The sequence below is a fragment of the Schistocerca gregaria genome, unplaced genomic scaffold, assembly GCF_023897955.1.
Source record: "Schistocerca gregaria isolate iqSchGreg1 unplaced genomic scaffold, iqSchGreg1.2 ptg000198l, whole genome shotgun sequence".
NCBI classification, from domain to species: Eukaryota; Metazoa; Arthropoda; class Insecta; order Orthoptera; family Acrididae; genus Schistocerca; species Schistocerca gregaria.
In genome coordinates, this window is record NW_026061736.1 from 14,223,250 (window position 1) to 14,238,700 (window position 15,451).

Here is a 15,451-nt window from a genome sequence, read left to right on the forward strand (position 1 = left end):
ACTAGCAGCCGCGTTGCACGGGAGTATGTGAAAAGTGTTCATATGTAGTAAAAACCTGAGAACTCCGTCCATTTTCGTCATTTTTTATTGAATCGACTTAAAGCCAGATCGTCACATTGGCCGCTCTAGTCTCTGAAACGGTTGTACTTATCGTCTGCACTGCTATGTCGCCTGCTGCGGTATGCGGAGACACTAAAAGCACCATAGTAGAACACAGATTAAGCTTCTAAGTTGATGTAATAGCAAGTAAGAATTAGTACAATTCAAGTTTGAGGTATCGATTATTGACTTTTTCGCTGGCTTTGGTGCATTGGACATGAGCTAGGACCTTAAGATTCTGCATGAAAGGAGGACTAGCAGCCGAGTTGCACGGGAGGATGCGAAAAGTGTACATATGTAGTAAAAACGTGAGGAATCCGTCCGTTTTCGTAATTTATTATCGAATCGACTTCAAGCAGTGCGTCACATTGGCCGCTCTTCTCTCTGAAACGGTTGTACTTATCGTCTGCAAAGCTATGTCGCGTGCTGCAGTATGCGGAGACACTAAAAGCACCATAGTAGAACACAGATGAAGCTTCTAAGTTGATGTGATAGCCAGTGAGAAGTAGTACAACTCAAGTTTTAGGTATCGATTATTGACTTTTTAGCTGGCTTTTGTGCCTTGGACATGAGCTAGGACCTTACGATTCCGCATGAAAGGAGGAGTAGCAGCCGCGTTGCACGGGAGTATGTGAAAAGTGTTCATATGTAGTAAAAACCTGAGAAATCCGTCCATTTTCGTCATTTGTTATCGAATCGACTTAAAGCCAGATCGTCACATTGGCCGCTCTTCTCTCTGAAACGGTTGTACTTATCGTCTGCACAGCTTTGTCGCGTGCTGCGGTATGCGGAAACACTAAAAGCACCATAGTAGAACACAGATGAAGCTTCTAAGTTGATGTAATAGCCAGTGAGAAGTAGTACAATTGAAGTTTTAGGTATCGATTATTGACTTTTTAGCTGGCTTTGGTGCCTTGGAAATGAGCTAGGATCTTAATATTCTGCATGAAAGGAGGACTAGCAGCAGCGTTGCACGGGAGTATGTGAAAAGTGTTCATATGTAGTGAAACCCTGAGAAATCCGTCCGTTTTCGTCATTTGTTACCGAATCAACTTGAAGCCTGATCGTCACATTTTCCGCTCTTCTCTCTGAAACGGTTGTACTTATCGTCTGCAAAGCTATGTCGCGTGCTGCGGTATGCGGAGACACTAAAAGCACCATAGTAGAACACAGATGAAGCTTCTAAGTTGATGTAATAGCCAGTAAGGAGTAGTCCAATTCAAGTTTTAGGTATCGAATATTGACTTTTTAGCTGGCTTTCGTGCCTTGGACATGAGCTAGGACCTTAAGATTCTGCATGAAAGGAGGACTAGCAGCCGAGTTGCACGGGAGGATGCGAAAAGTGTTCATATGTAGTAAAAACCTGAGAAATCCGTCCGTTTTCTTAATTTCTTATCGAATCGACTTAAAGCAGTGCTCCACATTGGCCGCTCTTCTCTCTGAAACGGTTGTACTTATCGTCTGCAAAGCTATGTCGCGTGCTGCGGTATGCGGAGACACTAAAAGCACCGTAGTAGAACACAGATGAAGCTTCTAAGTTGATGTAATAGCCAGTAAGAAGTAGTACAATTCAAGTTTTAGGTATCGATTATTACTTTTCAGCTTGCTTTTTTGCCTTGGACATGAGCTAGGAACTAATGATTCCGCATGAAAGGAGGACTAGCAGCCGCGTTGCACGGGAGTATGTGAAAAGTGTTCATATGTAGTAAAAACCTGAGAAATCCGTCCATTTTCGTCATTTGTTATCGAATCAACTTAAAGCCAGATCGTCACATTGGCCGCTCTTCTCTCTGAAACGGTTGTACTTATCGTCTGCACAGCTATGTCGCGTGCTGCGGTATGCGGAGACACTAAAAGCACCATAGTAGAACACAGATGAAGCTTCTAAGTTTATGTAATAGCAAGTAAGAAGAAGTACAATTCAAGTTTTAGGTATCGATTATTGACTTTTTAGCTGGCTTTGGTGCCTTTGGCATGAGCTAGGTCCTTATGATTCTGCATGAAAGGAGGACTAGCAGCCGGGTTGCATGGGAGAATGTGAAAAGTGTTCATATGTAGTAAAAACCTGAGAAATCCATCCGTTTTCGTCATTTGTTATCGAATCGACTTAAAGCCAGATCGTCACATTGGCCGCTCTTCTCTCTGAAACGGTTGTACTTATCGTCTGCAAAGCTATGTCGCGTGCTGCGGTATGCGGAGGCACTAAAAGCACCATAGTATAACACAGATTAAGCTTCTAAGTTGATGTAATAGCCAGTAAGGAGTAGTACAATTCAAGTTTTAGGTATCGATTATTGACTTTTTGCTGGCTTTGGTGCCTTGGATATGAGCTAGGACCTTACGATTCTGCATGAAAGGAGGACTAGCAGCCGGGTTGCATGGGAGAATGTGAAAAGTGTTCATATGTAGTAAAAACCTGAGAAATCCGTCCGTTTTCGTCATTTGTTATCGAATCGACTTAAAGCCAGATCGTCACATTGGCCCCTCTTCTCTCTGAAACGGTTGTACGTATCGTCTGCAAAGCTATGTCGCGTGCTGCAGTAGGCGGAGACACTAAAAGCACCATAGTAGAACACAGCTGAAGCTTAAAAGTTGACGTAATAGCCAGTAAGGAGTAGTACAATTCAAGTTTTAGATATCGAATATTGACTTTTTAGCTGGCTTTGGTGCCTTGGACATGAGCTAGGACCTTATGATTCTGCATGAAAGGAGGACTAGCAGCCGAGTTGCACTCGAGGATGCGAAAGATGTTCATATGTAGTAAAAACCTGAGAAATCCGTCCGTTTTCGAAATTTATTATCGAATCGACTTAAAGCAGTGCGTCACATTGGCCGCTCTTCTCTCTGAAACGGTTGTACTTATCGTCTGCAAAGCTATGTCGCGTGCTTCGGTATGCGGAGACACTAAAAGCACCATAGTAGAACACAGATGAAGCTTCAAAGTTGATGTAATAGCCAGTAAGAAGTAGTACAATTCAAGATTTAGGTATCGATTATTGACTTTTTTGCTGGCTTTGGTGCCTTGGACTTGAGCTAGGACCTTAAAATTCTGCATGAAAGGACGACTAGCAGCCGAGTTGCACGGGAGAATGTAAAAAGTGTTCATATGTAGTAAAAACCTGAGAAATCCGTCCGTTTTCGTCATTTGTTATCGAATCGACTTAAAGCCAGATCGTCACATTGGCCCCTCTCCTCGCTGAAACGGTAGTACTTATCGTCTGCAAAGCTATGTCGCGTGCTGCAATATGCGGAGACACTAAAAGCACCATAGTAGAACACAGATGAAGCTTCTAAGTTGATGTGATAGCCAGTGAGAAGTAGTACAACTCAAGTTTTAGGTATCGAATATTGACTTTTTAGCTGACTTTTGTGCCTTGGACATGAGCTAGGACCTTAAGATTCCGCATGAAAGGAGGAGTAGCAGCCGCGTTGCACGGGAGTATGTGAAAAGTGTTCATATGTAGTAAAAACCCGAGAAATCCGTCCATTTTCGTCATTTGTTATCGAATCGACTTAAAGCCAGATCGTCACATTGGCTGCTCTTCTCTCTGAAACGGTTGTACTTATCGTATGCACAGCTTTGTCGCGTGCTGCGGTATGCGGAGACACTAAAAGCACCATAGTAGAACACAGATGAAGCTTCAAAGTTGATGTAATAGCCAGTAAGAAGTAGTACAATTCAAGTTTTAGGTATCGAATATTGACTTTTTAGCTGGCTTTGGTGCCTTGGACATGAGCTAGGACCTTAAGATTCAGCATGAAAGGAGGACTAGCAGCCGAGTTGGACGGGAGGATGCGAAAAGTGTTCATATGTAGTAAAAACCTGTGAAATCCTTCCGTTTTCGTAATTTATTATCGAATCGACTTAAAGCTGTGCGTCACATTGGGCGCTCTTCTCTCTTAAACGGTTGTACTTATCGTCTGCAAAGCTATGTCGCGTGCTGCGGTATGCGGAGACACTAAAAGCACCACAGTATAACACAGATTAAGCTTCTAAGTTGATGTAATAGCCAGTAAGAAGTAGTACAATTCAAGTTTTAGGTATCGATTATTGACTTTTTAGCTGGCTTTGGTGCCTTGGATATGAGCTAGGACCTTACGTTTCTGCATGAAAGGAGGACTAGCAGCCGGGTTGCATGGGAGAATGTGAAAAGTGTTCATATGTAGTAAAAACCTGAGAAATCCGTCCGTTTTCGTCATTTGTTATCGAATCGACTTAAAGCCAGATCGTCACATTGGCCCCTCTTCTCTCTGAAACGGTTGTACGTATCGTCTGCAAAGCTAAGTAGCGTGCTGCAGTATGCGGAGACACTAAAAGCACCATAGTAGAACACAGATGAAGCTTCTAAGTTGATGTGATAGCCAGTGAGAAGTAGTACAACTCAAGTTTTAGGTATCGATTATTGACTTTGTAGCTGGCTTTGGTGCCTTGGACAAGAGCTAGGACCTTAAGATTCCGCATGAAAGGAGGACTAGCAGCCGCGTTGCACGGGAGTATGTGAAAAGTGTTCATATGTAGTAAAAACCTGAGAACTCCGTCCATTTTCGTCATTTTTTATTGAATCGACTTAAAGCCAGATCGTCACATTGGCCGCTCTACTCTCTGAAACGGTTGTACTTATCGTCTGCACTGCTATGTCGCCTGCTGCGGTATGCGGAGACACTAAAAGCACCATAGTAGAACACAGATTAAGCTTCTAAGTTGATGTAATAGCAAGTAAGAATTAGTACAATTCAAGTTTTAGGTATCGATTATTGACTTTTTCGCTGGCTTTGGTGCATTGGACATGAGCTAGGACCTTAAGATTCTGCATGAAAGGAGGACTAGCAGCCGAGTTGCACGGGAGGATGCGAAAAGTGTACATATGTAGTAAAAACGTGAGGAATCCGTCCGTTTTCGTCATTTATTATCGAATCAACTTGAAACCAGATCGTCACATTGCCCGCTTTTCTCTCTGAAACGGTTGTACTTATCGTCTGCAAAGCTATGTCGCGTGCTGCAGTATGCGGAGACACTAAAAGCACCATAGTAGAACACAGATAAAGCTTCTAAGTTGATGTGATAGCCAGTGAGAAGTAGTACAACTCAAGTTTTAGGTATCGATTATTGACTTTTTAGCTAGCTTTTGTGCCTTGGGCATGAGCTAGGACCTTACGATTCCGCATGAAAGGAGGAGTAGCAGCCGCGTTGCACGGCAGTATGTGAAAAGTGTTCATATGTAGTAAAAACCTGAGAAATCCGTCCATTTTCGTCATTTGTTATCGAATCGACTTAAAGCCAGATCGTCACATTGGCCGCTCTTCTCTCTGAAACGGTTGTACTTATCGTCTGCACAGCTTTGTCGCGTGCTGCGGTATGCGGAAACACTAAAATCACCATAGTAGAACACAGATGAAGCTTCTAAGTTGATGTAATAGCCAGTGAGAAGTAGTACAATTCAAGTTTTAGGTATCGATTATTGACTTTGTAGCTGGCTTTGGTGCCTTGGACATGAGCTAGGACCTTAATATTCTGCATGAAAGGAGGACTAGCAGCAGCGTTGCACGGGAGTATGTGAAAAGTGTTCATATGTAGTGAAACCCTGAGAAATCCGTCCGTTTTCGTCATTTGTTACCGAATCAACTTGAAGCCTGATCGTCACATTTTCCGCTCTTCTCTCTGAAACGGTTGTACTTATCGTCTGCACAGCTTTGTCGCGTGCTGCGGTATGCGGAGACACTAAAAGCATCATAGTAGAACACAGATGAAGCTTCTAAGTTGATGTAATAGCCAGTAAGGAGTAGTACAATTCAAGTTTTAGGTATCGAATATTGACTTTTTAGCTGGCTTTCGTGCCTTGGACATGAGCTAGGACCTTAAGATTCTGCATGAAAGGAGGGCTAGCAGCCGAGTTGCACGGGAGGATGCGAAAAGTGTTCATATGTAGTAAAAACCTGAGAAATCCGTCCGTTTTCTAAATTTCTTATCGAATCGACTTAAAGCAGTGCTCCACATTGGCCGCTCTTCTCTCTGAAACGGTTGTACTTATCGTCTGCAAAGCTATGTCGCGTGCTGCGGTATGCGGAGACACTAAAAGCACCGTAGTAGAACACAGATGAAGCTTCTAAGTTGATGTAATAGCCAGTAAGAAGTAGTACAATTCAAGTTTTAGGTATCGATTATTACTTTTCAGCTTGCTTTTTTGCCTTGGACATGAGCTAGGACCTAATGATTCCGCATGAAAGGAGGACTAGCAGCCGCGTTGCACGGGAGTATGTGAAAAGTGTTCATATGTAGTAAAAACCTGAGAAATCCGTCCATTTTCGTCATTTGTTATCGAATCAACTTAAAGCCAGATCGTCACATTGGCCGCTCTTCTCTCTGAAACCTCTGTACTTATCGTCTGCACAGCTATGTCGCGTGCTGCGGTATGCGGAGACACTAAAAGCACCATAGTAGAACACAGATTAAGCTTCTAAGTTGATGTAATAGCAAGTAAGAATTAGTACAATTCAAGTTTTAGGTATCGATTATTGACTTTTTCGCTGGCTTTGGTGCATTGGACATGAGCTAGGACCTTAAGATTCTGCATGAAAGGAGGACTAGCAGCCGAGTTGCACGGGAGGATGCGAAAAGTGTACATATGTAGTAAAAACGTGAGGAATCCGTCCGTTTTCGTCATTTATTATCGAATCAACTTGAAACCAGATCGTCACATTGCCCGCTTTTCTCTCTGAAACGGTTGTACTTATCGTCTGCAAAGCTATGTCGCGTGCTGCAGTATGCGGAGACACTAAAAGCACCATAGTAGAACACAGATGAAGCTTCTAAGTTGATGTGATAGCCAGTGAGAAGTAGTACAACTCAAGTTTTAGGTATCGATTATTGACTTTTTAGCTAGCTTTTGTGCCTTGGGCATGAGCTAGGACCTTACGATTCCGCATGAAAGGAGGAGTAGCAGCCGCGTTGCACGGCAGTATGTGAAAAGTGTTCATATGTAGTAAAAACCTGAGAAATCCGTCCATTTTCGTCATTTGTTATCGAATCGACTTAAAGCCAGATCGTCACATTGGCCGCTCTTCTCTCTGAAACGGTTGTACTTATCGTCTGCACAGCTTTGTCGCGTGCTGCGGTATGCGGAAACACTAAAATCACCATAGTAGAACACAGATGAAGCTTCTAAGTTGATGTAATAGCCAGTGAGAAGTAGTACAATTCAAGTTTTAGGTATCGATTATTGACTTTGTAGCTGGCTTTGGTGCCTTGGACATGAGCTAGGACCTTAATATTCTGCATGAAAGGAGGACTAGCAGCAGCGTTGCACGGGAGTATGTGAAAAGTGTTCATATGTAGTGAAACCCTGAGAAATCCGTCCGTTTTCGTCATTTGTTACCGAATCAACTTGAAGCCTGATCGTCACATTTTCCGCTCTTCTCTCTGAAACGGTTGTACTTATCGTCTGCAAAGCTATGTCGCGTGCTGCGGTATGCGGAGACACTAAAAGCACCATAGTAGAACACAGATGAAGCTTCTAAGTTGATGTAATAGCCAGTAAGGAGTAGTACAATTCAAGTTTTAGGTATCGAATATTGACTTTTTAGCTGGCTTTCGTGCCTTGGACATGAGCTAGGACCTTAAGATTCTGCATGAAAGGAGGACTAGCAGCCGAGTTGCACGGGAGGATGCGAAAAGTGTTCATATGTAGTAAAAACCTGAGAAATCCGTCCGTTTTCTAAATTTCTTATCGAATCGACTTAAAGCAGTGCTCCACATTGGCCGCTCTTCTCTCTGAAACGGTTGTACTTATCGTCTGCAAAGCTATGTCGCGTGCTGCGGTATGCGGAGACACTAAAAGCACCGTAGTAGAACACAGATGAAGCTTCTAAGTTGATGTAATAGCCAGTAAGAAGTAGTACAATTCAAGTTTTAGGTATCGATTATTACTTTTCAGCTTGCTTTTTTGCCTTGGACATGAGCTAGGACCTAATGATTCCGCATGAAAGGAGGACTAGCAGCCGCGTTGCACGGGAGTATGTGAAAAGTGTTCATATGTAGTAAAAACCTGAGAAATCCGTCCATTTTCGTCATTTGTTATCGAATCAACTTAAAGCCAGATCGTCACATTGGCCGCTCTTCTCTCTGAAACGGTTGTACTTATCGTCTGCACAGCTATGTCGCGTGCTGCGGTATGCGGAGACACTAAAAGCACCATAGTAGAACACAGATTAAGCTTCTAAGTTGATGTAATAGCAAGTAAGAATTAGTACAATTCAAGTTTTAGGTATCGATTATTGACTTTTTCGCTGGCTTTGGTGCATTGGACATGAGCTAGGACCTTAAGATTCTGCATGAAAGGAGGACTAGCAGCCGAGTTGCACGGGAGGATGCGAAAAGTGTACATATGTAGTAAAAACGCGAGGAATCCGTCCGTTTTCGTCATTTATTATCGAATCAACTTGAAACCAGATCGTCACATTGCCCGCTTTTCTCTCTGAAACGGTTGTACTTATCGTCTGCAAAGCTATGTCGCGTGCTGCAGTATGCGGAGACACTAAAAGCACCATAGTAGAACACAGATGAAGCTTCTAAGTTGATGTGATAGCCAGTGAGATGTAGTACAACTCAAGTTTTAGGTATCGATTATTGACTTTTTAGCTAGCTTTTGTGCCTTGGGCATGAGCTAGGACCTTACGATTCCGCATGAAAGGAGGAGTAGCAGCCGCGTTGCACGGCAGTATGTGAAAAGTGTTCATATGTAGTAAAAACCTGAGAAATCCGTCCATTTTCGTCATTTGTTATCGAATCGACTTAAAGCCAGATCGTCACATTGGCCGCTCTTCTCTCTGAAACGGTTGTACTTATCGTCTGCACAGCTTTGTCGCGTGCTGCGGTATGCGGAAACACTAAAATCAGTATAGTAGAACACAGATGAAGCTTCTAAGTTGATGTAATAGCCAGTGAGAAGTAGTACAATTCAAGTTTTAGGTATCGATTATTGACTTTGTAGCTGGCTTTGGTGCCTTGGACATGAGCTAGGACCTTAATATTCTGCATGAAAGGAGGACTAGCAGCAGCGTTGCACGGGAGTATGTGAAAAGTGTTCATATGTAGTGAAACCCTGAGAAATCCGTCCGTTTTCGTCATTTGTTACCGAATCAACTTGAAGCCTGATCGTCACATTTTCCGCTCTTCTCTCTGAAACGGTTGTACTTATCGTCTGCAAAGCTATGTCGCGTGCTGCGGTATGCGGAGACACTAAAAGCACCATAGTAGAACACAGATGAAGCTTCTAAGTTGATGTAATAGCCAGTAACGAGTAGTACAATTCAAGTTTTAGGTATCGAATATTGACTTTTTAGCTGGCTTTCGTGCCTTGGACATGAGCTAGGACCTTAAGATTCTGCATGAAAGGAGGACTAGCAGCCGAGTTGCACGGGAGGATGCGAAAAGTGTTCATATGTAGTAAAAACCTGAGAAATCCGTCCGTTTTCTAAATTTCTTATCGAATCGACTTAAAGCAGTGCTCCACATTGGCCGCTCTTCTCTCTGAAACGGTTGTACTTATCGTCTGCAAAGCTATGTCGCGTGCTGCGGTATGCGGAGACACTAAAAGCACCGTAGTAGAACACAGATGAAGCTTCTAAGTTGATGTAATAGCCAGTAAGAAGTAGTACAATTCAAGTTTTAGGTATCGATTATTACTTTTCAGCTTGATTTTTTGCCTTGGACATGAGCTAGGACCTAATGATTCCGCATGAAAGGAGGACTAGCAGCCGCGTTGCACGGGAGTATGTGAAAAGTGTTCATATGTAGTAAAAACCTGAGAAATCCGTCCATTTTCGTCATTTGTTATCGAATCAACTTAAAGCCAGATCGTCACAATGGCCGCTCTTCTCTCTGAAACGGTTGTACTTATCGTCTGCACAGCTATGTCGCGTGCTGCGGTATGCGGAGACACTAAAAGCACCATAGTAGAACACAGATTAAGCTTCTAAGTTGATGTAATAGCAAGTAAGAATTAGTACAATTCAAGTTTTATGTATCGATTATTGACTTTTTCGCTGGCTTTGGTGCATTGGACATGAGCTAGGACCTTAAGATTCTGCATGAAAGGAGGACTAGCAGCCGAGTTGCACGGGAGGATGCGAAAAGTGTACATATGTAGTAAAAACGCGAGGAATCCGTCCGTTTTCGTCATTTATTATCGAATCAACTTGAAACCAGATCGTCACATTGCCCGCTTTTCTCTCTGAAACGGTTGTACTTATCGTCTGCAAAGCTATGTCGCGTGCTGCAGTATGCGGAGACACTAAAAGCACCATAGTAGAACACAGATGAAGCTTCTAAGTTGATGTGATAGCCAGTGAGATGTAGTACAACTCAAGTTTTAGGTATCGATTATTGACTTTTTAGCTAGCTTTTGTGCCTTGGGCATGAGCTAGGACCTTACGATTCCGCATGAAAGGAGGAGTAGCAGCCGCGTTGCACGGCAGTATGTGAAAAGTGTTCATATGTAGTAAAAACCTGAGAAATCCGTCCATTTTCGTCATTTGTTATCGAATCGACTTAAAGCCAGATCGTCACATTGGCCGCTCTTCTCTCTGAAACGGTTGTACTTATCGTCTGCACAGCTTTGTCGCGTGCTGCGGTATGCGGAAACACTAAAATCACCATAGTAGAACACAGATGAAGCTTCTAAGTTGATGTAATAGCCAGTGAGAAGTAGTACAATTCAAGTTTTAGGTATCGATTATTGACTTTGTAGCTGGCTTTGGTGCCTTGGACATGAGCTAGGACCTTAATATTCTGCATGAAAGGAGGACTAGCAGCAGCGTTGCACGGGAGTATGTGAAAAGTGTTCATATGTAGTGAAACCCTGAGAAATCCGTCCGTTTTCGTCATTTGTTACCGAATCAACTTGAAGCCTGATCGTCACATTTTCCGCTCTTCTCTCTGAAACGGTTGTACTTATCGTCTGCAAAGCTATGTCGCGTGCTGCGGTATGCGGAGACACTAAAAGCACCATAGTAGAACACAGATGAAGCTTCTAAGTTGATGTAATAGCCAGTAAGGAGTAGTACAATTCAAGTTTTAGGTATCGAATATTGACTTTTTAGCTGGCTTTCGTGCCTTGGACATGAGCTAGGACCTTAAGATTCTGCATGAAAGGAGGACTAGCAGCCGAGTTGCACGGGAGGATGCGAAAAGTGTTCATATGTAGTAAAAACCTGAGAAATCCGTCCGTTTTCTAAATTTCTTATCGAATCGACTTAAAGCAGTGCTCCACATTGGCCGCTCTTCTCTCTGAAACGGTTGTACTTATCGTCTGCAAAGCTATGTCGCGTGCTGCGGTATGCGGAGACACTAAAAGCACCGTAGTAGAACACAGATGAAGCTTCTAAGTTGATGTAATAGCCAGTAAGAAGTAGTACAATTCAAGTTTTAGGTATCGATTATTACTTTTCAGCTTGCTTTTTTGCCTTGGACATGAGCTAGGACCTAATGATTCCGCATGAAAGGAGGACTAGCAGCCGCGTTGCACGGGAGTATGTGAAAAGTGTTCATATGTAGTAAAAACCTGAGAAATCCGTCCATTTTCGTCATTTGTTATCGAATCAACTTAAAGCCAGATCGTCACATTGGCCGCTCTTCTCTCTGAAACGGTTGTACTTATCGTCTGCACAGCTATGTCGCGTGCTGCGGTATGCGGAGACACTAAAAGCACCATAGTAGAACACAGATTAAGCTTCTAAGTTGATGTAATAGCAAGTAAGAATTAGTACAATTCAAGTTTTAGGTATCGATTATTGACTTTTTCGCTGGCTTTGGTGCATTGGACATGAGCTAGGACCTTAAGATTCTGCATGAAAGGAGGACTAGCAGCCGAGTTGCACGGGAGGATGCGAAAAGTGTACATATGTAGTAAAAACGTGAGGAATCCGTCCGTTTTCGTCATTTATTATCGAATCAACTTGAAACCAGATCGTCACATTGCCCGCTTTTCTCTCTGAAACGGTTGTACTTATCGTCTGCAAAGCTATGTCGCGTGCTGCAGTATGCGGAGACACTAAAAGCACCATAGTAGAACACAGATGAAGCTTCTAAGTTGATGTGATAGCCAGTGAGAAGTAGTACAACTCAAGTTTTAGGTATCGATTATTGACTTTTTAGCTAGCTTTTGTGCCTTGGGCATGAGCTAGGACCTTACGATTCCGCATGAAAGGAGGAGTAGCAGCCGCGTTGCACGGCAGTATGTGAAAAGTGTTCATATGTAGTAAAAACCTGAGAAATCCGTCCATTTTCGTCATTTGTTATCGAATCGACTTAAAGCCAGATCGTCACATTGGCCGCTCTTCTCTCTGAAACGGTTGTACTTATCGTCTGCACAGCTTTGTCGCGTGCTGCGGTATGCGGAAACACTAAAATCACCATAGTAGAACACAGATGAAGCTTCTAAGTTGATGTAATAGCCAGTGAGAAGTAGTACAATTCAAGTTTTAGGTATCGATTATTGACTTTGTAGCTGGCTTTGGTGCCTTGGACATGAGCTAGGACCTTAATATTCTGCATGAAAGGAGGACTAGCAGCAGCGTTGCACGGGAGTATGTGAAAAGTGTTCATATGTAGTGAAACCCTGAGAAATCCGTCCGTTTTCGTCATTTGTTACCGAATCAACTTGAAGCCTGATCGTCACATTTTCCGCTCTTCTCTCTGAAACGGTTGTACTTATCGTCTGCAAAGCTATGTCGCGTGCTGCGGTATGCGGAGACACTAAAAGCACCATAGTAGAACACAGATGAAGCTTCTAAGTTGATGTAATAGCCAGTAGGGAGTAGTACAATTCAAGTTTTAGGTATCGAATATTGACTTTTTAGCTGGCTTTCGTGCCTTGGACATGAGCTAGGACCTTAAGATTCTGCATGAAAGGAGGACTAGCAGCCGAGTTGCACGGGAGGATGCGAAAAGTGTTCATATGTAGTAAAAACCTGAGAAATCCGTCCGTTTTCTAAATTTCTTATCGAATCGACTTAAAGCAGTGCTCCACATTGGCCGCTCTTCTCTCTGAAACGGTTGTACTTATCGTCTGCAAAGCTATGTCGCGTGCTGCGGTATGCGGAGACACTAAAAGCACCGTAGTAGAACACAGATGAAGCTTCTAAGTTGATGTAATAGCCAGTAAGAAGTAGTACAATTCAAGTTTTAGGTATCGATTATTACTTTTCAGCTTGCTTTTTTGCCTTGGACATGAGCTAGGACCTAATGATTCCGCATGAAAGGAGGACTAGCAGCCGCGTTGCACGGGAGTATGTGAAAAGTGTTCATATGTAGTAAAAACCTGAGAAATCCGTCCATTTTCGTCATTTGTTATCGAATCAACTTAAAGCCAGATCGTCACATTGGCCGCTCTTCTCTCTGAAACGGTTGTACTTATCGTCTGCACAGCTATGTCGCGTGCTGCGGTATGCGGAGACACTAAAAGCACCATAGTAGAACACAGATGAAGCTTCTAAGTTTATGTAATAGCAAGTAAGAAGAAGTACAATTCAAGTTTTAGGTATCGATTATTGACTTTTTAGCTGGCTTTGGTGCCTTTGGCATGAGCTAGGTCCTTATGATTCTGCATGAAAGGAGGACTAGCAGCCGAGTTGCATGGGAGAATGTGAAAAGTGTTCATATGTAGTAAAAACCTGAGAAATCCATCCGTTTTCGTCATTTGTTATCGAATCGACTTAAAGCCAGATCGTCACAATGGCCGCTCTTCTCTCTGAAACGGTTGTACTTATCGTCTGCAAAGCTATGTCGCGTGCTGCGGTATGCGGAGACACTAAAAGCACCATAGTATAACACAGATTAAGCTTCTAAGTTGATGTAATAGCCAGTAAGGAGTAGTACAATTCAAGTTTTAGGTATCGATTATTGACTTTTTAGCTGGCTTTGGTGCCTTGGATATGAGCTAGGACCTTACAATTCTGCATGAAAGGAGGACTAGCAGCCGGGTTGCATGGGAGAATGTGAAAAGTGTTCATATGTAGTATAAACCTGAGAAATCCGTCCGTTTTCGTCATTTGTTATCGAATCGACTTAAAGCCAGATCGTCACATTGGCCCCTCTTCTCTCTGAAACGGTTGTACGTATCGTCTGCAAAGCTATGTAGCGTGCTGCGGTATGCGGAGACACTAAAATCACCATAAATGAACACAGATGAAGTTTCTAAATTGATGTAATAGCCAGTAAGAAGTAGTACAATTCAAGTTTTAGGTATCGATTATTGACTTTTTGCTGGCTTTGGTGCCTTGGACCTGAGCTAGGACCTTAAGATTCTGCATGAAAGGAGGACTAGCAGCCGAGTTGAACGGGAGAATGCGAAAAGTGTTCATGTGTAGTATAATCCTGAGAAATCTGTCCGTTTACGTAATTTATTACCGAATCGACTTCAAGCCAGATCGTCACATTGGCCGCTCTTCTCTCTGACACGGATGTACTAATCGTCTGCAAAGCTATGTCGCGTGCTGCGGTATGCGGAGGCACTAAAAGCACCATAGTAGAATACAGATGAAGCTTCTAAGTTGATGGAATAGCCAGTAAGGAGTAGTACAATTCAAGTTTTAGGTATCGAATATTGACTTTTTAGCTGGGTTTGGAGCCTTCGACATGAGCTAGGACCTTAAGATTCTGCATGGAAGGAGGACTAGCAGCCGAGTTGCACGGGAGAATGCGAAAAGTGTTCATATGTAGTAAAAACCTGAGAACTCCGTCCGTTTTCGTAATTTATTATCGAATCGACTTAAAGCAGTGCGTCACATTGGCCGCTCTTCTCTCTGAAACGGTTGTACTTATCGTCTGCAAAGCTGTGTCGCGTGCTGCGGTATGCGGAGACACTAAAAGTACCATAGTAGAACACAGATTAAGCTTCTAAGTTGATGTAATAGCCAGTAAGAAGTAGTACAATTCAAGTTTTAGGTATCGATTATTGACTTTTTAGCTGGCTTTTCTGCCTTGGACATGAGCTAGGACTTTATGATTCTGCATGAAAGGAGGACTAGCAGCCGAGTTGCATGGGAGAATGTGAAAAGTGTTCATATGTAGTAAAAACCTGAGAAATCCGTTCGTTTTTGTCATTTGTTATCGAATCGACTTAAAGCCAGATCGTCACATTTGCCCCTCTTCTCTCTGAAACGGTTGTACTTATCGTCTGCAAAGCTATGTCGCGTGCTGCGGTATGCGGAGGCACTAAAATCACCATAGCGGAACACAGATGAAGCTTCTAAGTTGATGTAATAGCCAGTAAGAAGTAGTACAATTCAAGTTTTTGGTATCGAATAATTACTTTTTAGCTGGCTTTGGTGCCTTGGACATGAGCTAGGACCTTAA